The 27,257-nt window shown below is 39.1% G+C and overlaps 1 long non-coding RNA gene across 2 annotated transcripts; it reads left to right on the top strand.

The window, feature by feature from the left end:
* Positions 1-8,798: 8,798 nt before the first annotated feature.
* Positions 8,799-25,269, top strand: Gm29822. Of its 2 annotated transcripts, XR_865497.2 has the most exons (4): positions 8,799-8,925; positions 9,435-9,657; positions 12,667-12,756; positions 13,361-14,681. It is a non-coding gene; the product is annotated as a predicted gene, 29822 (long non-coding RNA). The 2 variants fall into 2 exon arrangements; XR_373478.2 differs by lacking the exons at positions 12,667-12,756; positions 13,361-14,681 and adding an exon at positions 24,645-25,269.
* The last annotated feature ends 1,988 nt before the right edge of the window (positions 25,270-27,257 follow it).

Raw genomic sequence — 27,257 nt, 5'->3', positions numbered from 1 at the left:
ATCTACATGTGAAGCCATGTCTTACTCACTGTAAAATATTAGATCTCTTCACAGCCAAATGATGTGGGTGTGGACTTGTCACAATTAATAGTAAATAAACACCAATTTAAACATGGTAAAGATAACCTAAAGTACTTATTCTGCATATAAAATGTAACTGTAAGAGGGGAGAGAAATTGACCCACAAGTTAAGAGTGCCTGCTGCTTTTACAGAGGACCTAAGTTTGATTCCCAGCACCCATGTTAGTAGGCTCAGAACTCCTGGTCCAGGGGATCCGACACCCTCTTCTCTCTGCCCTGGGCACCAGCACACTTCTCTCTCCAGCTCTAATAACACCTCTCTCTCTCTCTCTCTCTCTTTCTCTCTCTCTCTCTCTCTCTCTCTCTCTCTCTCTCTCTCTCTCAGAAGTAAAAGTAAGAATGAATCTTTTTACAATTAAAGCCAAATTTAATATTTTGAACTAGCAATGAAATGAAAACATCAAAGAATGTGTGGAATGTTAGCAAAACCAAGCACTATAAATAGCTGATTAATAAAAATATTTGTATTTATCAGCTTGTCAAAATTTTAATTCATTATCACATCTTTATCATTCAAAACAATTGTTTACTGCTATGCTTAATTCTATTTCCATAATTCTTCATGCTTTTTTCTTAAAGAAGCCTAAAATTCCTAGCACAATGGATTGTCAAGTAAATAGAAATAAGTCTGGAAAGAGAAGTGCCATATTAAAATGTTGATGTAGCAGGTGTCAGTGGAGGCTAGCAACTTTGCCATCCCAGAAATATTTGGCCATTTCTGGATACATGCGTAGTTGGCATGCTTGGAGAAATTGTCTCTGGCATTTTGGTGGCAGGTGTCAAGGATGCTGCTCCAATAACCAAGACAGCCCACAATGGCTGAGACAGATCCTGCCCAATGCTTCAATAGTGCCAAGGTTGGGAGGTCATGTCCTAGACTAAGAATGTCAGGCAGAAAATGGCATCAGTACTGTATCAGCATTGACAGAGGAAATACCTGTCCTGTCAGGAATAGTGTGAATCAAATTTAAATATGGATCATCCCAGGATTACAGAACTGGGGTGCTGATGAAAGACACCAAAGCAAAACTCAGCTCATCTATGTCCCAGTATTTAGGTCTAAAATGTTTCTCAATTGCTTGGTGAAAAACGACAGTCAGCACTGAGTTAGCTCTGCACTTGTACTACTCGGTGATTTGGAAGTGCTACAACTGTGTCTTTTATATCCCATGGCTCACCTGACTCATTAAAAGGAGGGAAATATTCTTTCTAACATTACTAGAAGGTTTTTAAAGAGAGCCTCCTGCTCCTTCCTTATAAACTCGATTGTATTTTGATAGAACTAGGGTGGTACCTGGGCACAGACCAAACTCCTTTGGATCTCATACTCTCAAATAAGACTTTGACCACTCAAGAATAACATTGCCAGAAAGACAGATATAAATGGAAAAGACAGAAATCCTGGTCAAGTGGTTAACTTTTTCATTTTTTTTAATTTGCTTTTCATCTTCTTTGTCGACTGGGAAAGAATTCTAAACAGGACTGGGATAAAAGGTCAACGGGTCAAAGTAAAAGAATGACGGACATCTTGCTGTAGGACATTCTGGTTCTTGTTCCTTTTCAGGTCAACTCAGTAATGATTGAATAAAGGTTTGTAGAGCAATAAAGACTTCTAAAAAAGGCTGTTGGTACAAATGGAGAAAATAATGGAATTGCAGAGAACAGCAACCACCCCTGGTGCCTTGATACCATGCAGTTAGATAGTAGAAATGGCTGCCTGAAGAATAGAATACAGTCAGATAAACTGAGGCAGGCCCAAAAATATCTCCACAGTCTAGTGATTTAATGTAAAAGTAAATTTTATGCACCAGATATAATTGCTGAATAAGCTCACCTTTTCTAATTTTTTTTTTCTAAACTCTGATTGGCTGGTTGAATTCAGCTGTTCTGGCTCAAAATTCCTTTCTAAGATGACTGACTCAAACTGGCTTCTCTCCTCAGCTCCTCACTGAATTGCTTTAATTAAAAAAAAAAAAAAAAAAAAACCTGCCTCTGAAATCCATGAACTGAACTGCACTGACTGTGCAACCTGAACAGAAATGAACTAAACTGAATTGCACAAATGCAACTGAACTCTGGGGCATTCAACTAAACTGCATCAAGCTACACTGAACTGAACTGCACATGCTGATTTGCCCTCCACTCCTGACTTATTCTATGCTGCTCTTAAGTAGCCTCTCTTCCCTGTCTGTTCTCTTGAGAGTTGGGCATATCCTATTTCTGACTCACTCTGTCAAATCTTTCCCTGATTTGTCACTTTATCTGCCCCTCAATTATACGTCACTTTCAAATACAGCTGCTTCCTTCTATAAACTTACTTTACCTTCATTTTCTGGGATTAAAAGTGTATCCTAAGGGCAAGTCTATATTCCAGACAGAGGGATTAAAAGTGTGTTATTCCAGCCAGACCACACAGACCTAAAAGGTGTTTGGATGTGATCCCTTGCCAGAACAGTGATGTTACTGGATTTTTAAACTTCCTCTACAATTTGAAATAAAGCACAGGAAGAAAATATGGAGAGATATAATCCTGAGATTAGGTTAATTTGTACTAGTTCATTTTAGTTCACTACAATGAAGTAACAGTGCCAGAAACCTTATGAGGAAAGAGATATCTTCAGCTCAGTTTTGGAGATAATACCATGGTTAGATATTCCTGGCAGTTCAGCCTCTGATGAAGACCACTGGACTAGGCCACATAGTAGTTGACACCATCATGGTAGTATTGTTATGTACAAGAAGAGATAACAGGAGATGAGTTTGTGGAAGGGATCATTTTCCTAATTACCTTACACTAGACCTTAACTTTTAAAGGTCCTAGCATCTCTTGTGTTCATACAACCACAAATAAATCTTCCAACAGACAAACCGTCAAAGTAAACACTTAAACTATAACACAATTTCAACCTCAAATGCCTGAAAGAAACCTCAGGAATGTCTGAAGTGGCCTGGAGGTAAAAAGGCCATACTTTCTGCATTTAATTATAGAGTTGACGTTTGACCGATATATTGTGTTATTTATACACTGCTAATACATTTGTCTGTGCTTCTCAACTAATTTTAGCATTGTGTTGGTGAAATTTTTAGTTATAAAACAAATACTACTTTGTAACAAATCTCTTTAGGTAGTAGGTATTGTTAAAAGAAAGGCATGTAAACCAAAAAAGCAACAACAACAAACGAAAAACACAGACTAATGTTTTTGGTGAACTCCTTGGTCCCCAAAGAAGGTAGACGAGAGGATCAATATTTTGCTTTAAAGATAGATTGAGTGGGAAGTCCCTGAAAGATTAAACTTTGAAGAGCCAATTTTCTGGCTTATGATATAGCCATCTGTCCTGTTTAAAACTTCAAAAAGTGATTTTTCTCAGCATCACACTGGCCTATGTAAGACACCATGGGGCAAAGAAAGGAATAAGTCCATCCCGAACTCCAAGAAACACTCGTGGACCATTCCTGCTTGACTTACAGAGCAACACCAACACAGCTACATATTCCAAGCACTGCTGTATACTAAAGACAGAAATCAAGCCGGTCTGTCTTAAACCAAATGGAATTAGGGGATAATTTTGTCTCGATAGCTCTGATTATCATTAAGGGTGACTCATTCAGCACCCAATATTTGGCCTCTAACAACGACTGTAAGTATGGAGAATAACAGCCATTTGCTCCCCATGTAGCAAAACCTACCAGATAGCACAGTGAACAGTGGTGGGCATTTAAACAAAACCATAGGGCCTCTTTGAGTCTCTCTACAAAGCATGTTGTGCCTTATTTTATACCAATTCTGTTTGGATATGCAATTGGGTATTTTAAACAGTTAGCTTCATTTTGAGTTTACCAGTGTATAGGATACAGTGAATAGAAGATGTATGGGGTCGGTCTACTCTTCGTCCTCACTTTAGAGACTAAGATGAAAGGAGTGTTCCACCATGTAAGAAGGACACATGCTCCACTATGTTCATAGCAGCCTTATTTATAATAGCCAGAAGCTGGAGCGAACCAAGATGTCCCTCAACAGATGAATGGATACAGAAAATGTGGTACATTTACACAATGTAGTACTACACAGCTATTAAAAACAATGAATTTATGAAATTCTTAGACAAATGGATGGATCTAGGATATCATCCTGAGTGAGGTAACTCAATCACAAAAGAACACACATGATATGCACTCTCTGATAAGTGGATATTAGCTCAGAAGCTCAGAATCCACTTTAGAAGACGTAGCAAAATACCTATGGAAGGAGTTACAGAGACAAAGTTTGGAGCAGAGCATGAAGGAATGACCATCCGGAGACTGCCCCACTTAGGGATCCATCCCATAAACAACCACCAAACCCAGATGCTATTGCAGATGCCAACAAGAGCCTGTTGACAGGAGCCTGATATAGCTGTCTCCTGAGAGGCTCTGCCAGTGCCTGAAAAATACAGAAGTGGATGCTCACATTCATCCATTGGATGAAGCACAGGGTCCCCAATGAAGGAGCTAGAGAAAGTACCCAGGGAGATGAGGGGGTTTGCAGCCCCATAGGAGGAACAACAATATGAACTAACAAGTACCCCCAGAGCTTGGAACTATACCACCAATCAAAGAAAACACATGGTGGAACTTGTGACTCTAGCTGTATATGTAGCAGAGGAGAGGCCCTAGGTCCTGTGAAGGCTCTATGACCCAGTACAGGGGAATGCCAGATCCAGGAATGGGAGTGGGTGGGTTGGGGATCAGGGATCAGGGGGAGGGGGGAGGGGATAGGGGATTTTCAGAGGGGAAACTAGGAAATGGGATAACATTTGAAATGTAAATAGAGAAAATATCTAATTAAAAAAAAAAAAAAAAGGAGTCCCAGATACCTGGAAGACCATCCCATTCATGTAAACAGGACAGAAATGAATGACAGCTGTCAATTTTCTAAGTTGAGAGAAAGCAAAAGTGCAAGTCTAGCAGATCCAGAGCACTTCCTGTGGGCTGTTCCCAAATTACCTTCTTATCCAGGCAGGGTTTCATCCTCTCCATCCTAGAAAGACAACATCCTAGATCCCCGCCACCGAAAAAGAATAAAAAGTTCTAGCACCACAAACTTCGATAGGACCAAAGCCAAAATCACAAGAAGGGATTTTGATACTTCATTGTTCCCGTGAGAGAACATTAGAGGAACGCCTAGAAATCCATTTGCGCCTGTCAGTATCATCTACCTTTTCAAGCTCCCAATCCATTAAGTCACTAATGGACGAGCCACATCAACACAGACAATAGAGACACTCAGCACGGCTCAAAGTGGCCAACTAAGTTTTTGTTGTTGTTGCTCTCATTGTTGTGTTGTGTGTTTTAGAATCCAACATAGCCGCAAATGGATTTGGGAATGACAAAAGAGCTGGCCCGGAGGTCATTTCAACAATTCGTAATAAAATGTAAACGCGGGTAATCATCCCAGTGAGATCGGAAAGTTGCCTGTGGCAGACGTGGCCACCGCCATGCTACCCACATAAGGCGACAGCAGACGTATAATACATATCAAAATCAAGTACAGAGGCTTATTATCCTAATCACGAAGAGATAGATTTTTCTCAACGTTGTCTATGAAAGACTTTGTTCTCTTACGCCAGCAAAAGCTCTGAAATCATTCAAAAGAAAGTCATTATACAGGAAAGAGCTTAGGCCGCAAGAAGGAGCATTTTATGGCAGAGGTGCGAAAGGAAAGAATGAAACCTAGACTTCATTTCGAATTCATAATGACTTTCAAGATTGATTCTCCGATGGCAGTCTTCTTGCTTTAATTGGGAAAAGAAAAAAGAAAAAGTCTGCATCCTGGAGCCGAGCCCATTCTGACTCAGCGTATTGTTGGAAAATGGCAACAGCGCCATCTACTGTCCAAATAGAGCAACGATCATTTCAAACTGTCTGCCATGAGCCACTACTGACAGAAATCTTAAAATTATTGGTAACCGGTATAGCACCTCTTAAAAATTTTTTAAATGCATACTTTCCACATAGATAAGGGCATCTTTTTCTTTTGCTACAAATTATGTTGTACATGCTATTACTTAAGACCATTCTGAAAATATTACATATATATATATATATATATATATATATATATATATATATATATATATTAAACACATATCATCCTATTCAATAGTAATAAAGATTTCAGGGGTGGTTTTGAACTAATTGCACCCTCCTCCTAAATTTATGTTTCTATTAGTTTCCAGACTGTTTTCTAAATCTAATTAGCAATGAAATTCTCCTTGTTAAATTTGGAGACAACAGCCCAGGAAAAGATAGTAAATGGCGAACATGAATGTGTTTATAATGTGCTTCCTACATTGCTTCCAACCAATGCCAATAACGAGTTTTAAATGATAATTGTTATTCCATTAATGTACTTTATATATCAGCTGTCCTATAGAAGAGATGATGCTCGAAGTCCCTGAATAAATAGACTACATGGCAGCACTCTAATTAAAAGGTACACTTACGATAAATTGCATTTGGTATATAAATCACAAAGCCCTCGTAGACATAACTTGGGCATAGCTACATAAAAATGGAAGGAAATGGACTTGAGGCAAAGACAACATTTTAAAAACATACACTATGCCACCAAGAGTTCTACACATGGTTATTAAGCTAGTGATACACACTCAAACACTGAAAGATTGATAACCATTTTAAAATATTGAGAGTTCATTATGCTCTGCATATTCCATCGTAAGTGCAGGACACTGTGAAGGGCCCAAAGCTCCTATGTGGTGGTTCCAGGAGGAAAAAGCCAGCCGCATGCTTCTGACAACGAGTTTTCCCTTTCTTGTGGATAAGATCGTCAACTACCCTGATGACTAGTGCCCCCCCACCCCACCCCCCCCACCCCACCCCCACACACACTCGTCCTGGGGATGTCTGTACTGGCTGCTTTTGTGTGTCAGTTTGACACAAGCTGGAGTTATCACAGAGAAAGGAGCCTCCCTTGAGGAAATGCCGACATGAGATCCAACTGTAAGGCATTTTCTCAATTAGTGATCAAGGGTGGGAGGGCCTATAGCGGGTGGTGCCATCCCTGGGCTGGGAGTCGGATTCTATAAGAAAGCAAGCTGAGCAAGCCAGGGGAAGCCACCCAGTAAACAGTATCCTTCTATGGTAACATCCTTAGGTAAATATTGCTCAGATCACCTTGCATACTAAATGCTTATCCTTACCGGACACACAGACCCTTCACTTGGACTAAACTCATCATGGTATCTGTATTAGGTGCCTAGGTCTCCATTTTACAGATTGGAAAATTGAGGAATAGGAAAACCGGGCAGCTTACCTAGGATATCCATTCAATATATGCTTGCTGTGTTACCCCATTTAGCTCCTGACCCCAGGGAAATGAACCACCCAACCCCCAGAGCAATGCTTAAGCATTGTTCTCCCGGTCCTCTTTGTCAGTCATGTGACAAGATTAACAGTTGAAGAACTCCTTAGAAGACAGGGTGAATTTATTCTAACTAGAAACGGAGCAACTACCCAGGTGTCACACATGAGAATATCCCTGGCATCCAGCGCCGCATCTCTTGCTTGCTGCCCGAGGAGGCATACATGTTTTCATCATTCCAGACCAGGTCTTTGTGCCTCAGGAATCTTCCCAAGTCAGCGATTTCTTTGATTTTCCCTAATGTTTCTAACCTCGGGCAAAAACATTACTCGGGAATGCAGGAATACTAATAATACAAATTTATTTTTTGTGCATCCTTGCAGGACCCTCCCCCAAGCCTGCAGGTCATAGAAGTTGACGTAAACAAGTGAGCTACCAGCTCCGTGTCTTTCTCATCTCGGTTCTGTTTATATCCTGGTCCCTAGCATCATCTCCCGTGGTGATACATCTGTTCTACGCTACAGTAGAAAGTCCAAGAGTGTCAAAGTTGTTGTTTCCTACCAATTATTTTTTTCCTACTACTAAGAGGATATTCTCAGTGAATGGCCTATGAGAATCCACTTAGATGTCAACTTCTCTAGAGGAAAACCAACACTCCCATTTCCGTAACACAAAAGGCAGACAGGAGACCTAATTCAGTTACTGATCTGTAACTGGCTCCCATCTTATCAGTAACTTGCACCCTGGATTAAAACTAGTTTAAGACATCAGAAAATAACCCAGGGAAGTAAGATCTGTCTTGAAACTAAGACAAAGCAGCCACCGAGATGAACAAAGATGCCCGAGTAGAGAAAGCCCTTGTTTACAGGTGATGACCCCAGAAAAAGTAAGAACAACACTTCTGAGTTTGGGTTTTGATGCTGGAGTAGAAAGAGGCGGTCAGTTCTGGAGCTAGGAGAGAATAGACCTACTACTATGGGCACAGGGCAGCCATGCAAGGAACTCCACCACGCAGAAAGATGGTGCTTAAACAGATAGGTAGCGAGGTGTGACAGCTGTGAAGAGTCACATAATTCATTTCAACAAGATTTGGAGATGAGTGATGGCCTTCAAGAACGGGTGGTCTGGGATTTGTCAGCCCCGGGAGTGACTGAAGTCAATGTTGAAACATTTAACTAAATCTCCAGGTTGCAATGACCAGACAGTGACCCAGGGAAGTCAGAACAACTCTCTGAAGAGCAAGCAGTAAGGTATGCAGGCAAGCAGTGTGTGACAGAGAAGGATTGTCTCGTGAGACCAGCCAGTTGGAACTCGTAGCCCAGGTTGAAAGTCGGGACAAAGTCCAGACACCTAAATCAGCGATGCTCACAGTGTTTGTGGAGTCCTAGCCCAGACGTCAGACTCGTAGCCTGAAGGCAACATCCAGATCCGCTCTCTGTGTGAGGTCCTCCCATCGTACCCACGGTCCCAGAGCTTGGAAGGTCAGTTTCTATTCGCACGATGAGATCGTTGCCACCAGCTGTCACAAAGAAGAAATCCTCACTTAAATCTTCCAATGTCAAAGGAAACTTGTATTACCATAGACTATTAGTCATGAGGACATTCTGATTAAACAGGGCTGATGGTGACAATTTTCCAGTCTCGACTTGAAGGCGCTTGGCTTCTTTAACCTCCCTGATGTACAGACCGGTTTCAGAGTGAACGCAATCCAGGGGCCCACAAATACACATTCCCTCGGGTTGTCTATGATCATAGAAAAAAACACTGTAGAAAGATAAACTCCAGTAAGAGCACAGGCTCAGGGAAGGGCAGCTTTTCATCTCAGGAAGTCGTTGAAGGGTCTCCACAGGGAAGCGTGTAAGGTACTCTCTGATGCGGGCACTCTTGGAGGGCAGGGGCGCAGTGGAGTTGTCCAAGGGCAACCATATTTGTTTGGGGAGTGTTAACACACCAGGTTTAGCTCAAAGGCTTCTCTCTGCTTTGCTCACAGGACCTTCTACAGATGAGTCAATATTGACAGAATACTTGCTCAGTTTATGGGGACCTGGAACCCTCCGGAATTCTCCTCTGCAAAGGGATGGTACTTTGACCCCTACTGTGTGGGAGCACTGGGGCAGAGGAAGAGGAAATAAGCAAGTTTTTCTGCATGTTAGTAACACCCTGGGATTCATTAAACTGCACAGTTTTAAGGCCAGGAGTGCCAGCCTTCCTCGGTAAGCTCTTTGCATTTTTAATCTGGAAGTAAAAAAAAAAGCACTCGTGGTATCTCTTGATGAAATTGCAGTAGTGATTTCTGCATTTGTATACAAAGTCAAAGGTTGAAAATAATTACCTGTTTTAAAATTCAAACCAAGTATAATCTTTAATCCCCTCAAATTCTGAAATTTTTACCATCTGGAAATCTTCTAATGGTTGTTATCTTTGAGCACACTCTCTCTGGGCTTTATATATTGAGGGATGCAATGGAGAATTGTATTAGGCACTGTGGCCCAGTTTGTGTGAGGCAAGACGTTTTGAGTCCCGATCAGCATGGACTTTGGGGTACATAATGGGGAACTCTGTCTCAACCAAAAGTTTAAAAGAGAGACAGAGACAGAGATAGAGACGGAGACGGAGACGGAGAGGGAGAGGGAGAGAGAGAGAGAGAGAGAGAGAGAGAGAGAGAAGGAGAAAAGGAGAAGGAGAAGGAGGAGGAGGAGGAGGAGGAGGAGGAGGAGGAGGAGGAGGAGGAGGAGAAGGAGAAGGAGAAGGAGAAGGAGAAGGAGAAGGAGAAGGAGAAGGAGAAGGAGAAGGAGAAGGAGAAGGAGAAGGAGAAGGAGAAGGAGAAGGAGAAGGAGAAGGAGAAGGAGAAGGAGAAGGAGAAGGAGAAGGAGAAGGAGAAGGAGAAGGAGAAGGAGAAGGAGAAGAAGAAGAAGAAGAAGAAGAAGAAGAAGAAGAAGAAGAAGAAGAAGAAGAAGAAGAAGAAGAAGAAGAAGAAGAAGAAAAAGAAAAGTTTATTCAAGGCCACTCATTGACATGAAAAGAATAACCACTACTTTTGTCTCTGATAAAAATGTCATATTTCATAGAAAATGAATTAGGCATTAGCAGTGGTTTTATTTATGTATTATTAGTGTGTGCGGTGTGATGTGATGTGATGTGTGTGTGTGTGTGTGTGTGTGTGTGTGTGTGTATGTGTGTGTGTGTGTGTGTGTGTTTAAGTTTGTCCAGTCAGGTCTCTCCTTCCATCTAGGGATTAAATACGTCTTCAGACATACATGACAAGTGTTGTACCTCCTTAGCTACTTTTACAGCTCCACTGCATTTCTTAAATTGGACTTCAGACAATTATTATTTACTTCTTTAAAAACATATGTATTGAGTGCTTAGAACAGTAGCAAGCATTTAAAGTGGAGACATTAAAGGATTTCTGTGTAGAAAAATATTTTTTTCTAAAGAAAGCACAATATTGTATTGTGGGCATTGAAAGAAATTTATTTTATTCTTATTGCAAAATTTGGTATTTATTGCCGAGAAATATGTTGATAGCAGCAGCAGAAGCAAATAATTCAACATGTACACATAATTGCCAAATTACTTTATAGCTGTAGTACATTACTGACATTCGCAGATCATTAGCGCCGCCTTGTGGCCATATATAAATATTTCTACCTTAAGGAATTAGTGAACATGAGAGGTTTGAAGTACGTTGTTTTCCTTTTTTGTTTGTTTGTTTATTTGGATTGGGTTTGTTTGTTTTGTTTTTGTTTTTTTTGTTTTTGTTTTTGTTTTTGTTTTTGTTTTTCGAGACAGGATTTCTCTGTGCAGTCCTGGGCTGTCCTGGAACTCACTCTGTAGACCAGGCTGGCCTCAAGTACTTTTTTAAAAAACAGATTATTTGAGATCTAATTCAATTAAAATATTTACTCCTACATAAATACGAGCTACTTCAGGCATGGGTATATGTTTACATATCTATGGATATGTAGAAGACCCTAATGTTTACTGATCTCAAAATGTCATGTACTTCATAGCAATGGTTCATAAAATCTAGAGTAGTCTTGAAAATGTCTGTCACGTGCACCCTCTCTTCTACTGTTTGCAAAATTATAGAGAGAATTTTTTAGCTCCCAATAACCAGGATCCATAAGGAGTAAACATAAGGACAGTTATGTTAAGAACAATAACAACAGTAATACTTTTCCAAGTATGCACAGGGATTTAACCACAGCCCCAGAGTCCGTGCTTGAGAGCTAACAAGCCTGTGGCTGGTGCTTCAGAACGCTGATCCGAAAGCCATATATAAGAATCCTTCCGTTGGAAAATAATGTCTATAATAGAAAGGAAGATGAATCCTCATTACAAGGGAGTGAGTGACAATATATAGACTCTTGTCATTCAGCGGGATTTAGTTCTGATGAGACAGTGACTTGACAGTTACAAGACTGCGGACAGGCAGTCCGCCTCCTGAAAGCTTCCAAAGTATTCTACAGACGCTCTGGACAGACTCATAAAAAATGCACGGAAAATAGAGGTATGTGTGGACTGGGTGTTCTTGGGGGAAACAAAGTCTTTCTTCACATTTGAACCGGTGAGTCAGCTCCTGAGCACATGGGCAGGTGCTGATTTTGAAGGTTCTAGGAAAATTACAGTTTTAAACATTTCAAAATTATCAGGATTTGTACCTTAGATGCTTAAATGCACTATACGAAAATTTTTCATGTGGGAAAGAGAAGCCTTGTGAAAGGAAAGGCTGGTTTTATGGTGAGCAGACACCTGAAAACATTCCACAGTTCTTATTAATAAGGCAGAATGTAATTGAATGTCAACAGATCCCATGATTTATAAAGTGCTTCATGCCCTGTGTATAATGAAAACCCTTGGCAATGGGTCCTGAGAGTTGATGAAACATGATAGTGACTTTGTTTCCAATAACCAACTTGACCTAGAACCTTCTATCATTTTTATAGTAATCAATTTAATCTTATTTTATCCTATGCCTCAAGGGTTCATCTTGAATTAAAAGAGAAAGGTGCACCATTTGAATTTGAGATTTTTCTACCTCCTTCAGTCATATGACATATTTTTGAGACAATAAAACAAGTATCTTGGCAAATATGTAAGAATTTCCTAAGCCTTAATGAATATGAAACCTTGATTATTTGTCTGGTTTTTATAGTTTTCTTTGTCTCCTTGATGTAGGATTTCACATAGCCCAGACTGACTTCACATTTCTTATTTAGTCAAAGGTGGCCTTGAACCATTGGTACTTTGCCAGCCCCTCTGAAGCACTGGGATACAGCATGGGTCACCAAACCTGGCAAATGGAAACTGTAAGAACAAATGTTTAAGGACAGCCTATATTCTTTAAAAAGATATATATCCTTTTTGTCCAAAATCATTTTGGAACTCACTTTGAAGACTACTTTCCAAGCTAATAGCTTGCTCTTTGAATGTCCATGGGCATGATGTCATCCGTGGCTATGACATCGTTTTGCTCCCAGTGGTGGACTTTGGTTCTCTGGATAGTACTGAAAAGTGTCTGCAGCAAAGACAACTGGGTAAACTGTGTTAAGCTGGATAATGAGAAAATTAAAATAAAACTAAATTAAATGGAAAGATCTTGGGGCTGTAATATACCATGCATGGTAGATGGGTGTGCCGAGATAAGTAAACCATAAAGACTATTTTATCCTCGTCTTAAGTCACATCAGAGACACTTTCCAAAACATTTCTTTGATTCTGGCCGTTTGAGATAAAGTCTCTGAGACCCTTGCCTGTAGTGGATACATTGTTAAATTGGCATCATTTTTATATAACAGAATTTCATATTAAAGTGTTATTAAGAACACATGTTTATTGGCTTGAGAAACTTTACTTGAAACTATTATCCTTACAAAATTGTTCACATGATCACGTGGTTCAATTCCTTTACAGAAACTGAACACATCTGTGGCACTAGTGCCTAGTTCGAGAAAGACTTCGAAGCTTGATTAACTTCTGAAGGATAATGCGCAGGACCACATTTAAAACCGAGGATGTGATTCTTAGAGCAACCTCCCCCAAAGCTATTCAATCCATTAAAAAATGTCTTGTACATTAATATTATAACGAACCACGTCTTAGGTAACTGGGTGCTTTAGTACTCTTTTATAAATAATTTGTTGATCATATATCTTGTGAAAGAAAAAGCAAGGAATGAAATAAATACACAATCAGACTCCAAACATGTGTCCATTTAAAATGTAGAGTTTAAGCAGGAGAGAAAATTTTCATAAGTAATTTTGAGACCATTTGAAGGTGTGCATTTTAATCTTGTTAATGTCAAAAGCAGGTTTCCCGAATTTTACTCTCACGTTAGCGTTCTTGCAATCCACCTAAAGAACGTTATTAAAATGCAGGGCCTGGTTCTTCCTAGGTTAGAGGCTTGACATCTGTATTTGCTTATTCTTAGTGCTGATGTTGCCAGTAGAGCTATTCTTTCAAAGAACACAGCATAAATGTTTTCTTGAATACAGGTGTCACCTCATATTTACCCTTCTCTTTTTACATCTTTAAATAATTTCCTGGACATGTTTCTTTACCTGTGAATTATCTGACTCCTCTGTCAGTCGTGTGTATTTCATCAAAATCATTTCCTGGCCCATTGTCTTCCCAGTAGTGGAAGCATTAAATTGGCATTGTTTTGTTATATAATAACTCCCAACACATGCCACTTCCTGTAGGCACTTCAGACGCCTTCTTAGAATGCCCACCCTACTTTTTCAGTTGAGGCAAGTGTACTAAAGTGTAGCACTGATGTCATGAGCCACTGAATGTCCAAAGGTTGCATGAGTGTGTGTGTGTGTGTGTGTGTGTGTGTGTGTGTGTATCTGTTATTTATATCAGCTTAAAAACAAATAAAGCCTAGAGCTACCTAGTGCAGGCACACTCTAACACTGGACATGATCAAATGGATTTTCTGATGAGTTTTGTGGAAACTTCAAATACACCCCATTGTTAAGCTTTCGTCAATTTGAAATCTGTTCATTTTGTGAAAGTTCTGCAAGACTGTGGTAAAATAATTCCAAGAATAAAAAGATTTCATGTGTGGAACAAGATGTCAATGCTCACATTAAAGGTTATAAAGCAATAATAGGACTATTACAGATGCAATTATTACCAGAGAGAAGATCAATACCTTTGAATTAATGGCCAGATTGTCTAATAAAATACAAATTTATTTTATGTAAACTATTGATTCAAAGAACTTCATAATTAGGACAATTAATAACAACATTTAAAAGATGACCAAAAATCTTTAGCATTTTTAATGTCAAATTTTGAAAAAGAAAAAAAGGAATTTTTATCTATGTGATTTATACATGAAAATATTTTGTATTAAATAATTTTCTTAAAATGGAATTTTCCTGCTCTGAATTTCCTGATCTATATAGTCAGAAGGACAGACATAGACAGCATTCAGAAAATCAGTTAATTATTAGTATTTCCAAAGACAAACACATGCATATTTTGCTACCCATGTGATTGAATTGTTTCACAATATCTCAATAATCTGACAGTAATTATTAGTTCTATTCATAGTTATGAAATGCTAGTAACAGTTGAATTTGTCAAAAATCAATATTAAACATGATAGTCTTCATTTTTGGTTCATTCTGAACATGGTATCAAAGGTCTTAGACTTCAAGTTGAAAACAGGTTCTAACTTTGTTCCTATCCCTAAATAGTTTGTGAGTCATTTTCAACAACCAACTAGGTTTTGACTTATAGAATTTGATTTGAGGACAAATCTTTGGTGACAGATAGAAAGCTATTAGTAATGCCTTCCTTAAGTTCAGAGCAAAGTCTTATCTTTGACCTCAAGCTGGATTACTTATCAGGAGTAGAGCCTGAGCCACAGTATTCAGCCAGGATGCTAGATATTCAAGAAATAAAGAGCTCATTTAGCCCTCCAACTCTCTGCTAACACTTGAAACTTTCTTCTAAACACCGTGGACCTAAAATGGCCTGCCTGATTGCCTAGAATCTCTGCTAGCTCTTCTCACCAGAACTCTCTTGAGTTTGAGATTGTTCGACCTGCATGGGCTCCATCTGCTACCTACCTTCTATTTAACTCTGCCTGTTTAACCAATGTTTTGCTGGCTCTTCAGTATCTACCCAACACATAGGATGTGAGAATAAGGAAATTTTCAAAAAAAAAAAAAAAAGGAGGAGGGGGCAGTTGGTTACTCTCATAGTGTTTGGGGCATTACTGCACCAGCATATCTTACAAGCAGATCATTATTGTGCTTTGCAGGATTTGTAGCTGGGTGATATTGATGATATCTACTCTGTTTCTAGGTTGGTAATGTTGAAAGTACCTGCCAGAGCCGTGAGTGCTAATCAGTATGGGTAAAGCCTAGCTGGTCACCAGCTTGACTTCTCTATGTTCAATAACACAAGCAAATGCTGTCCTCGGTTACAGGTTCTTACCTCAGGCTGCGGAGAGCAGCCAACAGCCTTGACAATATATTGCCTGCAATGTTTGGAGGGGCCATAAGACTTCTTTTGACCATGGACCCAGTAAGATGTACAATAAATCCTAATTACAGTGTCCCCTCCCTCTACTCCTCCCAGCTCCTCCCTACCTCCCCTCCCATCCAGTTCCATGGTCTTTCTGTCTCTCATTAGAAAATAAGGGGCTTCTAGAGAAAACAATTGAAGATTAACAAAACAAAATATAATAAGACAAAACAAATGCCGTCACGTCGAAGTTGAACAAGGAAATCCAACAAAAGAAAAAGAACCTCAAGAGACCTTATGAGACTCAGAGACCCACTCATTCACACATTCAGGAATCCCTTAAAAATACTAAACTGAAAGCCTTAATCTATAAGCAGAGGACCTGGTGCAGACGTGTGTAGGCTCTATGCTTGCTGCCTTAGTCTGTGAGTTCACACGAGCTTTGCTCAGTTGATTCACAGGGCCTTGTTCTCCTGGTTCTTCATCCTCTCTGGCTCTTACACTCTTTCCACCTCCTCTTCCACAAAGTTTTCTGAGCTCTGAGGGAAAGGATTTGATGGAAACATCCCAATTAGAGCTGTGTGTTCCAATCTCTCTCTCTCTCTCTCTCTCTCTCTCTCTCTCTCTCTCTCTCTCTCTCTGTCAGTAATTTCTAGCTATGGGTCTCTGTATTTGTCCTCACTGATGCAGAAGAAGCTTTCCTGGTGATGGCTGATTAAGGTATTGATCTATACATATAGCTGAATATCATTAGGAATAATGTATTGGTATGTTATTTTTCTAGACCAGGAGTATTTAGTTTTATCCCAGGTCTCCTGGCTATCTAGTTTCTGATTGTTTGTCACCCAAACTATATCAGGCCAGATATGGGTTCCACCTTGTAAAGTGGGCCTTAAGTCAAATTGGACATTGGTTGGTTACTCCACCTGCTTTGTGCCACCATTGCCCTAGCAGATTTTGAAGGCAGTACAGACCATAAACCAATAGTTGTATGTCTGGTTTGATGGTTGTTTCTCTTCTGGTACCCTGAAATGTACATTCCCATACTAAAGACACTGGAACACTTAGGTGGAGAATCTATGAGACACCAGCTCACCTTTTCCTTCTTCAATGAGGTAATGGAGCCTTGCTTTTAGTGTGTGATGAGCAATCTATTGCCTTGGCAGCGTCCTGTGTTGTTTAGAAGTTTGCATGGGACCACTTTGGCCAATAACTCATTTGGATGTAGCCCAGGCTAGGTACTAGAAGTTTTGCTTGGTAACAAGAGATGGCCAGTTGTGACTCCATCTCCCCCATTATTTGGAATTCCACTAGAATCACTTTATAACTGCTGGAGGGTTTCTTATCCCTTGGTAGATCCTCTTAGCCCCCTGTCCCATCCATGTGTCTAAGTTCTGTGGTCATCTGGATTGTCCATACATAATGGAAAATCTAAAAGTTAGTATCTGCATAGAGAAGAAAATATGCACCATTTGTCTTTTGGAGTCTGGGTTACGTGACTCAGGTTGACTGTTTCCAGCCCTATCCATTTACCTGTAAATTTTAATTTTTTAATAGCTGAATAATAGTTTATTGTATAAACAGACCTCATATTCGTTACCTGTTCATCAATTAATGGAATCAAAGCTGTTTTTATTTTCTGTCTATCATGAATACTACAACAAATGAACATGGATGAGCAAGTATCTTTGTGATAAGATGTAGTCATTTGGGTGTCTGTCCAGGATAAAAGGCCTACACTATGAGATGGACTCTGATAAAGTGGCCAAGAATCTGAGACTAGATGGATCTCAGGCGCAGGGGCAAATATGCAACTACTGTTCTGCTAAAGAAATATATCTACAAAATGACTCCTAATGACATATTTCTATATGCATAGGTCAGTACCTTGCCCAATTCCCATAAGAGAGATACTTTTTTGTGTGCAGTAGATAAGAACTAACATCAGAGCCACAATTGGACAATGTGCAGAGAGTGAGAGACGTAGGAGCACTCGATCCTAAATGAGATGTCTTCATCAGACTCCTGTTCTCAAAGCTCAGGAACCTACAGAGAAGTCTAAAAGATTTTAAGAGACATGTGGATGATTCTAACAGTGTCTTCTAGACACAAAAGGGCTGGGCACATATGACCTCACAGACACTGTGGCAGCATGCACAAGTCCCTCACAGGTTTCAGTCAGAGAAAATCCCAGCATTGAAAGGGGATGTACAGGCAGAGTTCCACCCCTAACCAAGAAGCCATCGATAGTTTCTTTGAAAGGAAAAACAGTTCTCTCCAATGGAGTGTCACTAGGTCCCTCAGTCACAGTCCAGGACAGACCCCATGCCTGGGAGTAGCTGACCACCACCACCATCATCATCACTACCCACATACATACACACACACATACACACATCACACACAAACACTACACATCACACACCACAATACACACACACTACACAACACACACCAAAACAGATACCACACACAACATATATACCACAACATACACAACACACACCAAAACAACATATCACACACACACACCACACATCACACATACACTTCACATACATACACCACAACACACACCACACACATATACATGCACCCACATACACGCCTGTCACACACACAAACACATACACACACACATACACATACATACACATACCCCACTGACACACACGCACACACAGAGACACACACACGCAAACCCTCCAAGTAGTTGGTTTTGCTTTTGTTTTGTTTCAGCATCTTTTGTATTACTGTTTTTTTTTTTTAATTTACTGTTGTTGTAAGACAGAAAACATACATGAAGTTGGGTGTGTAGGCAGGAAGAGCTGGAGGAGCAGCAAGACATGAACAAAACATACTATGTGAATAAAACTTTCATTTAAAAAATAGAAAATAATGAAGTATTTAAAACAGCAGTACCTGAAATGTCAAGGGCTGGGCATTGCAGTCTGAGGGGGACAAACAGTACACTGTGGCTAAGAAGGTCATGTGGGGAAAAACGCAAGATGAATATGGTCCATTTTTCAATACAAAGTTTTCTTATTGCTTCCCTCCCCCACTCTTCCTGCCACCTCCTGCTTTTGGATGGGATAGTACCACATAGCGCAGACTGGCCCCAAGCTCTCTATCTATCCCAGGCTAGCCTCAAATTTGTAAGCTTCCTGCTTCTGCCTCCCAAATGCTGAGCTTACCAGCACACACTTGAAGGTGGCAGCCACCATGCCTCAGGACTCACTTCAGTCTGGCCTCCCAAGGTTCACTGGAGCTTCCTGACATCCTCAAGTCATCCCCTGACCTCCATCTGTCCTGGACACTGTGTGTGCCTGAATTTTGTAGGGGTAAAAGCCATTGTGCAACTAATGTGTGGGGTGGTACACATTGGAACACATGACCTACCTCAGCTCAGCCAAACCCACGTACCTGAGTATGATCATTTCTGTTAACTGAATATTAAAATATTTACCTGAATTTGACCATTCACTTATTTTTAGCCAGCTCGATAGTGTGTCTTGCTAGATAGCTAGATATTGTACTTGCTTTAGTAGAGCTCAAGTTTCTAAGTAAGATCTACAATGGATCACATCTCTTGCAGCTACTTTTCTAAAGAGGCCATTGGAGAAAACCTGCCAGGGACTCCTTGCAAATTAGCCTTTCCGCTTAAGCTGTTAGGTGGCAGTGGCTGTGTTTGCTACCAGATGTGACTAGGCAGAGTCAGGTGACCTCAGTCCCTATGCTGTTTCAGAAGCTTTGTAAGTGTCTGGCCCCTAACACACTGAAATTTACTGTTCGCACCTAAGTTATCTGAGAAGATTAGCATTGCCACTTACAAAATGACATGGAACACATAAGGAAAATGAGGATGTAAGATGGTTTATGGCATTGACTTCAACTAAGCTTTCTTCATTCCTCCCTCCCCCACACTAGAAATAAATTTGGAAAGGCCAATAGATGTTACTTAAATCTAACAATAATGACGTTCTTTTCCTTTCTTTTCGTTTCTTTTCTTTTCTTAAAAAAAAAAAAAAAAGCAGTGTTATTATCTAGGTCAGAGGACAGCTCTGTGGAGTCCGTTTCCCCCCTCTCCTCTTTACATGAGTCCCAGAGATTGGATCCAGGATCAGGCTTCCAAGTCAAATGCTTTCACCTGCTGAGCCTCGTTTGGTCTAGGATTATCAGTTAAAACATTTCTTCACATTGTGGATAGACATGCTGAGTCCCATTAGCACAAAAATGTGATAATAGAAGTAACATGCCTTTAAAATTAATTACGTTACCTGAAAATAACTGGAAATGCTCTCAAACACTGAGCATTATTTTGAAGTGTGTATAACAACAAGCAATTTTGGTGAAACTTCAACGAGTAATTATTGAAAATCTACTATTTTTTTCCCTCATAGCCATTAGCTAATATAACAGTGGCAACAAATTAAAATGAAATACATAAGATTTACAAAACCCCTTTAGAGAGTGTACATAAATATGTTCTATGTTTGCATGTGCACATAAATAAATATTTATTAAAAAGTCAGACTCTCAGATTCATATTCAACATCCATGAACTACAAAAAAAAATTATACAAATAATTTGGTATTTTTGACTGCATAAACATCTGTCATGTCAGTGCCTTGTGCCTCTGCAGCCAGAAGAGGGCATCAGATCCCTTGGAACGGGAGTTACAGAGAGTTGGGAGCCACGTGATTGAGAATTGAACTCAGGTCCTCTCTAATCCAATGGTTCGCAACCTTCCTAATGCTGCATCTCTTTAATACAATTCCTCGTGTGTGGTGACCTCAGCCATAAAATTATTTTGTTGCTACTGCAACATTACTACTGTTATGAATTATGATATAAATATCTGTTTTTCCATGGCCTTAGGTGACCCCTGTGAAAGAGTCATTTGACCTCCCCTCCCTGCGAGAGGTTGAGACCAACAGGTTCATAGCCTCTTAACCCCTGAGCCACTCCCCAGCCACACATAGCCACATTTTCAAATGACCATGCTTTTCACATAACAAAATTTCTCTAATTATAAATATTTTATGGTTTCCTGACACTTACTATTTTATGCAGTATATATGAGCTAAAGGTTTATTATTATTATTATTATTTGTTAGGTTGGTTTTACTTTTTAATGTTTTATATTAGAAATGTTGGGCTGATGACATGATTCAGCTTGTGAAGATGCTAGATGCTTAGTCTGAGGACCTGAGTTTAATCCCTGAGACCAACAAGACACTGTTGCATAAATAATTGTCTCCATGGTGTCAGAAGGAAAAAAAGTCTACTTGTCCTCTGACCTCCAGATGTATGCACGTGTGTGAACACACATGCACAAGACAGAGACACTAAAAATTAAGTTGTAATGTCTATAACAAATTTAGGAATTTTAAACAATGCTCCCTTAAGAGCAGGTCCCAGTGCTGAATATTCACTTATTTTGCAGGATCATATTATTTAAGGCTACACAGTAACAGAGGACCCTACAAACACAAAACTGGGGCTGACGACAGAGCAATAGGCATCAGTCTTTCTTATTTTTCTCTGAAATATGTATTTATTTTAAAATCAAGGTGTCTATCATTAACACTGTTCTAACATAAGCCTTCAGTCAAGTCCCTGTCTGTACACCCATTGTAAGAACCCCACCCTGCATATGCAACTTTATGAGCAGTTGGTATTTATAACGTTCCATTTAATTTCTCAGCCTCGTTTATCTTAGAAGCAAAAGCTCGTCTTCTTCACTGGATAACCCCTTATAATCTGAGGAACAAAGTGAAGCGTTGTCTTCTGTCACGTGACATCTTGGTTTTAAGGAAACTGTACTGTACAGTTTAGAGTCGTCTTCAGAGAAAGAGTCATTTGTTTGACTTCTTGCAGCTCAAGGATGTTGAATGTGAATGAATCTGACAATCTAACTCTGTAATATTGTGTCACTCTTGAATGACCAAGATGGCTGTGCCAATACTCAAGCTGCAGTACCCAGAGTGTCACACTCATATCCTCTAAATCATAAATTGAGCAACAGAGCTGCTTTTGTTCAAAGAATAACTAGGAAAGGGGTAAAGAAGCTGCCTACCCAAAGCCAAATGACATTGTCAAGCAGACCTTTGGACTATACAAATTAATTTCATCACACCATTGTGTTAGAATTTACCTGCTCTAAAAGAAGTCAGAAAGTGACTTCTCTTTCATCTATACACACTGCATCAACATCTTCACCACCATCATCACCACCACCACCACCACCACCACCACCACCATCACTACCCACCACGCATTGCCACCATCACAACCCACCACCTTTGCTACCACCACCACCATCACCACTGTCACCATCACCACCATCATCACCATCACCACCATTAGCAGCACCTTTCTCTCCCCCTCCCCTTCAGTGAAAAATGTGATCAGCTACCCATCCTGTATTTTTAAGTGTTTGGGGTTCTTTTTCACAGAGGATCTCCTATAAGCTGAAATAAATAAGTGTTATCATTTTTTACTAACAGGAGACAGTTGGTGCTGTTTGAAAGTTTGAGGGCTTCTGCATATGAATTTCCTTCTGCTTTGTTTAATCTACCCTTTAAAATTTAAAAGCTCTATGCTTATTGAACTAAGGAACCAGAGTTAATGAAGAAGACAATTAAATTTACCCAAACTTAAATTCCTGTGACTGTACTCAGCTGTATAAATAATTGTCCCCATGGTATCAATCAAGTAGCTGAAATTCCACCCCAATGAGAAGTAAAGTTCATATTCATTGGATGCCGAGGATGCCTTTCTATCCATCTATCTCGCTCTCTATCTGCCAGTCTATCTTCTCCAGATTGATGCACTGTGTTGGGTGCGTTCCTCCTACTTCCACGGAGTCAGGTACTTATAGATAAAGGAATGAAGCTTTTAAAAAAAAATAAAACAAATAAAAATATACTCTTCTATTTCAAATGGAAATATTTACAATGCTAGAAAAGCTGGTTACAGACATATTTTTTATTAAATTTATGTACTGTTGCCTGGAGAATTAATAACGTCCCACCCACAAGACCACTCTCCTGCCTGGTCATTATGGATTTTTCAGAGTTGAATCACATCAGGGTTAACATCAATGAGAAGTAAAAAAGCAATCTTGTCTTAAATACAAAAATTGTTCCCACACAAGTACAAGGGAACAGGCATGAATAACATTTACAATAGTGAATCAATGTATGTGTAAGGACATAGGCTTTTCTTTAGTTTGTGATAACTACTGTACCATTAATCTAAAAGTGCTTCACTATTTCTTTGAACCGTTAGGTAATGACTACAGCTAAGAACAGGATATTGAGAATCCAATTATCTGACGTATTGTTATATGCTATATATGTTTATGTATATGTTATACATTATCTATGTTTATGTATATATTATATGTATGTTGCTTTGGCAGAAAACATAAACCTGAAGGCAACTATAACAGAAAGCCTTCTGTAACATTCCTTACGTTTTTGAGAATCGAACAGGGGTTTCTCATGCTGTCTCTCCTAAGTTTATTGAAATTCAAAGCAATAAATTAAAGTAAACCCTTGCATTTGTGTCTAACTTCTGAGTAATTAACTCAAGAAGAGACTGACACATGTGCTGCTAATCTTTCATGCTGTGATTAAGAGAGAAATAAAGACATCCATCAAACTGGATTACTTCTTCATTAAGGAGCCTCGGAAACTCGTTTTAACTGTATCAGAACCTCCCATTTTGTAGGTTTAAGTGAGACATTGCACCCTCCCTGTTAAAGAAGAGACTGCTAAAATATAATCAGCACTGGAAAGGGGCTACAATCCATTCAAAATTTCTTTACTAGTTAAATAAGATCGCTGAAAGAACGCAAAAGGACATTGTATGTTTGTTGGTGCCTTCTCACCGTACGCACATAAAAACAGAATTAGGAGGCCCAACTGGATCCTTGCTTCCATTATAAAATGTGCTTACATGATTGCATCTGGTCTCTGGAACTTCTTTATTTGAGAAAATAAAGTGGGAACACGGGTACCTTCTCCATGTGAAAATGAACTGTTCTGTCCCAGCCAAAACAAAACAAAAACAAAAACAAAACAAAACAGACAAACAAAAAAGATACTTCCTATCTTTCCCTTGTGTGTGCATTCCTCTTCCACATGGGAACAAGATCTCTACAGCACCTAATTATTTCAAACAGAAAAGATCAGACAGAAATGATTCATATACTCTATCATGTTTCCTCCTTAGTTCCTCGGATGACCCTCATAATACAAACTTGGAGTTGGGTGACTCAACAGGTCTAGGGGCTACCAGAATAACACAAATGATTTGAAACAAAACTGTTTTTAAAGCCAAAGTTATTATTATCGGAAATCCATTCTCTACTGGTTCCGTGATCTATGAGAGAAGTGAAGTGGAGAAATTAGGATAAATCGAGGTTGGACATTTTAAGGGTATAAAGACCTTTTGTTGGATATCTCAAAATGCTGCTGTAAGCCAACAATCCACATGGATCCACTGAGTTTCCGCTGAAGAAATGACTCACTGAAAAACTATCAACTTAATGATTTAAAACAGAAATACATGACCACAATCATAATAGATTCAACTAGCAAAAGTACCTTCCGGTTTAATTATAATTACTTTCATAATTAGCTGTGCAAAAGAAAAATTCAATTTCATTAACATTTATGTTTCTTTTTCTTCCACTCTGTTTTATAGGTAAGGATTCATGGGATTTTTATTCATCTTGATAAATCTTCAAGTTGGGCTCTGAACAAACAGGCTCAGATGCCAGGACTCTCGGTGACTCAGCTGAGAGTGCAGAGCTTTGGCGACAAATGGTTGAATGCCATGCTCTACATAAATTGGACAAGCAATTATTTACCACACAACACTGAGCAAAGTATCATGTCATTACACTGAAAGTGGCATGTGTGTATTGAACAGAATTTGGAAATTAATAAAGAATGTTTGCATTAACTACAGTTGCTGAATTAAATGTCAGCATTGATCAAAAATCTGAAACAATGGAAATTGTTCTATAACAGCTGAAAAGTCTTTGTTTGAAATGAATTTATAAAAGTAGATACTTCGGTCATGCTAAATATTAAGGCAAATTATAAATTCGTTGTTTTTGTATTCTCCTTCTCATAGTACCTAATATTTTATAAAACTGAAACATATGTAGTAAATAATAGTATCTATTATTCCACCAGAAACTTGTATTTTAAAACAATGTGCGAGAAGATTTTAATGACAGCCATATGGAATGGTGAGAATGTATTTTTAACATCTAAACATGCCTTCTAATTTTTTGACAATAAAGATACATTGGTTGTGTTAAGAAAGCCTGGTGTTATTTAATACTAAGCATTTCATTCTGACCTTTATTTAATCATATAAGTCTCAGTTTCTCCCATCTTTTGAATAATATATCTCCAATGAAATAGCCACATAAGTATCTAGGCATGGTGGTGCACACTTTTATTTCCATCAATTAGGAGGAAGAGTCAGTAGGATCTCTGTGAGTTCATGGCTAGCCTGGTTTACATATGGAGGTTGAGGATAGCTAAGAATATATGAACAGACCCTGTCAAAAAAAAAAAAAAAAAAAAACTTCATAGGAGAACAAAAAACAATATAATTTTCCACAAGCATGGAAAATAAAGACAATAAAGAAGCCATGTGAGCTCTTGAAGGAATCCCTTTGAAATGCATTATCAATAAAATCTATCGAGAAAGAGTGGTCGTTCGTATGGAGACTCTGTCCATACTCTGCTTCTCCCTGTTGTCAAAACTATTAACACAGAGATGAGTGACCCCGGGGCTATAAACCCTTGGTCATATACTGTTCGCTGATCTCCTGCGGAGAATGGCAAAATGCAACCGATTCCTGCATTGTCTCTTCCTGTTCGAAGACAACTTAGAAAATGTTCCCTGTTACCCAATAGTAGCTGTAGTGCACAAGGAAATATTGCAGGAAGTAGGGAAGGTTAGAAGAATCAGTTACCAACACTGACTCTGAAGGAGAGAAACTCGGGGCAAGCAGAACACACAAAGGCGCTCCAGGTCAAAAGCAGAAGTGGGGACCAGAGCTGCCTCTCCACGAAGAAAAGAAAAAACAGAACTTTCTTCTCTTGCCTGGAGCCTCGATTATTATTAAAACAAAGCTGAAGTAGGAATAACTGTATCTCTTTCAGGGCAACAGCAAAGTTCAGCAACATATTTAGCCTAAAATCCCACTTACACGAAGTCACAAAAATGGGAACCCTCATTGAGAATAATGAAATCTATAGTTCTACCGAAAAACTCCAAAGATAAAATTACTCAAATGGGAGCTTCGGTCAACAATATATTGAGAGAATGTGCTTCAATTTCACGTTTTCAAACTAATGATGGTTTGTGGATTTAGTGACTCTAGAGACAGAGTTCTCATTACCCTTTCAGTAGCTTTCCAAAGCTTATGATTTATAATATTATAGTTTGTTAATAAGAAGGCAAACAGTAGACAAGTAAAACCAACAACATATTAGAAGTACCCCAGTGAGATTTAACATTGCTTTCGCAGATATTGCTGGTAGATTTGATTTGTCTCATTATTAGCTACTTGATAAGATTAATACCTCTAACTACACTAATTTTTCAATATTGTATTTTGCCCATAATTTGAAATTTAAAGAGTATTTTAATGGGAAACGTGTCCCTATGTTGTTAAGAGTTTAGTGCTACTTTGTATTAGAAAGACTTTACTTGCTTTCCTCTTGAAGTTTCTACTTTTAGTGGAATTTCCACTTAAATTCTATTTGATAAAAGAAAAAAAAATCAATATTCTCAACCAAGAACAACATCCCTTACATTATTAGGAGTCAGAGTACTGCTATGTCCCCTGCCAGCTGCAAAGAAGGTAGGATCTACCAACTGAAGTCATTTATATTTGAAACAAGGTAATCTTTTGCTGATAACTGAACAATGCAAGCATAGTCTGTAATTTATGCAATTATGTCACTAATAAGTATTTTCTATCTTCTACAGAACACCGTGCTTGCCTCCTGTAGCAATCGGCAAGTTGTAAAGACTGAAAGGCCCTCTCCATACGACAAGTAGAAAAGACAACTAATCTGATTTCTGCCCCACCCAGCCTTTGATTTGATACTTGATATTAATTGTTTTTAACTGTGTGAATGTTATGTTATTTAGTGTGTCTAAACCACAAATGGCTCCTGGCAAGACCTCATACCATTAGAACAAGATTAACAGAAGAGAATTCAAAAACACTCATGGGGATTGTTTGTAGTGCTTTTTTTTTTTCTTTTTCCTCTTTCATTTTTGGAG

Source organism: Mus musculus, chromosome 1 (genome assembly GCF_000001635.26).
Source record: "Mus musculus strain C57BL/6J chromosome 1, GRCm38.p6 C57BL/6J".
Lineage (NCBI taxonomy): Eukaryota > Metazoa > Chordata > Mammalia > Rodentia > Muridae > Mus > Mus musculus.
Note: the sequence above shows the minus strand (reverse complement) of the source record. Positions and strands in the feature narration are given on the sequence as shown.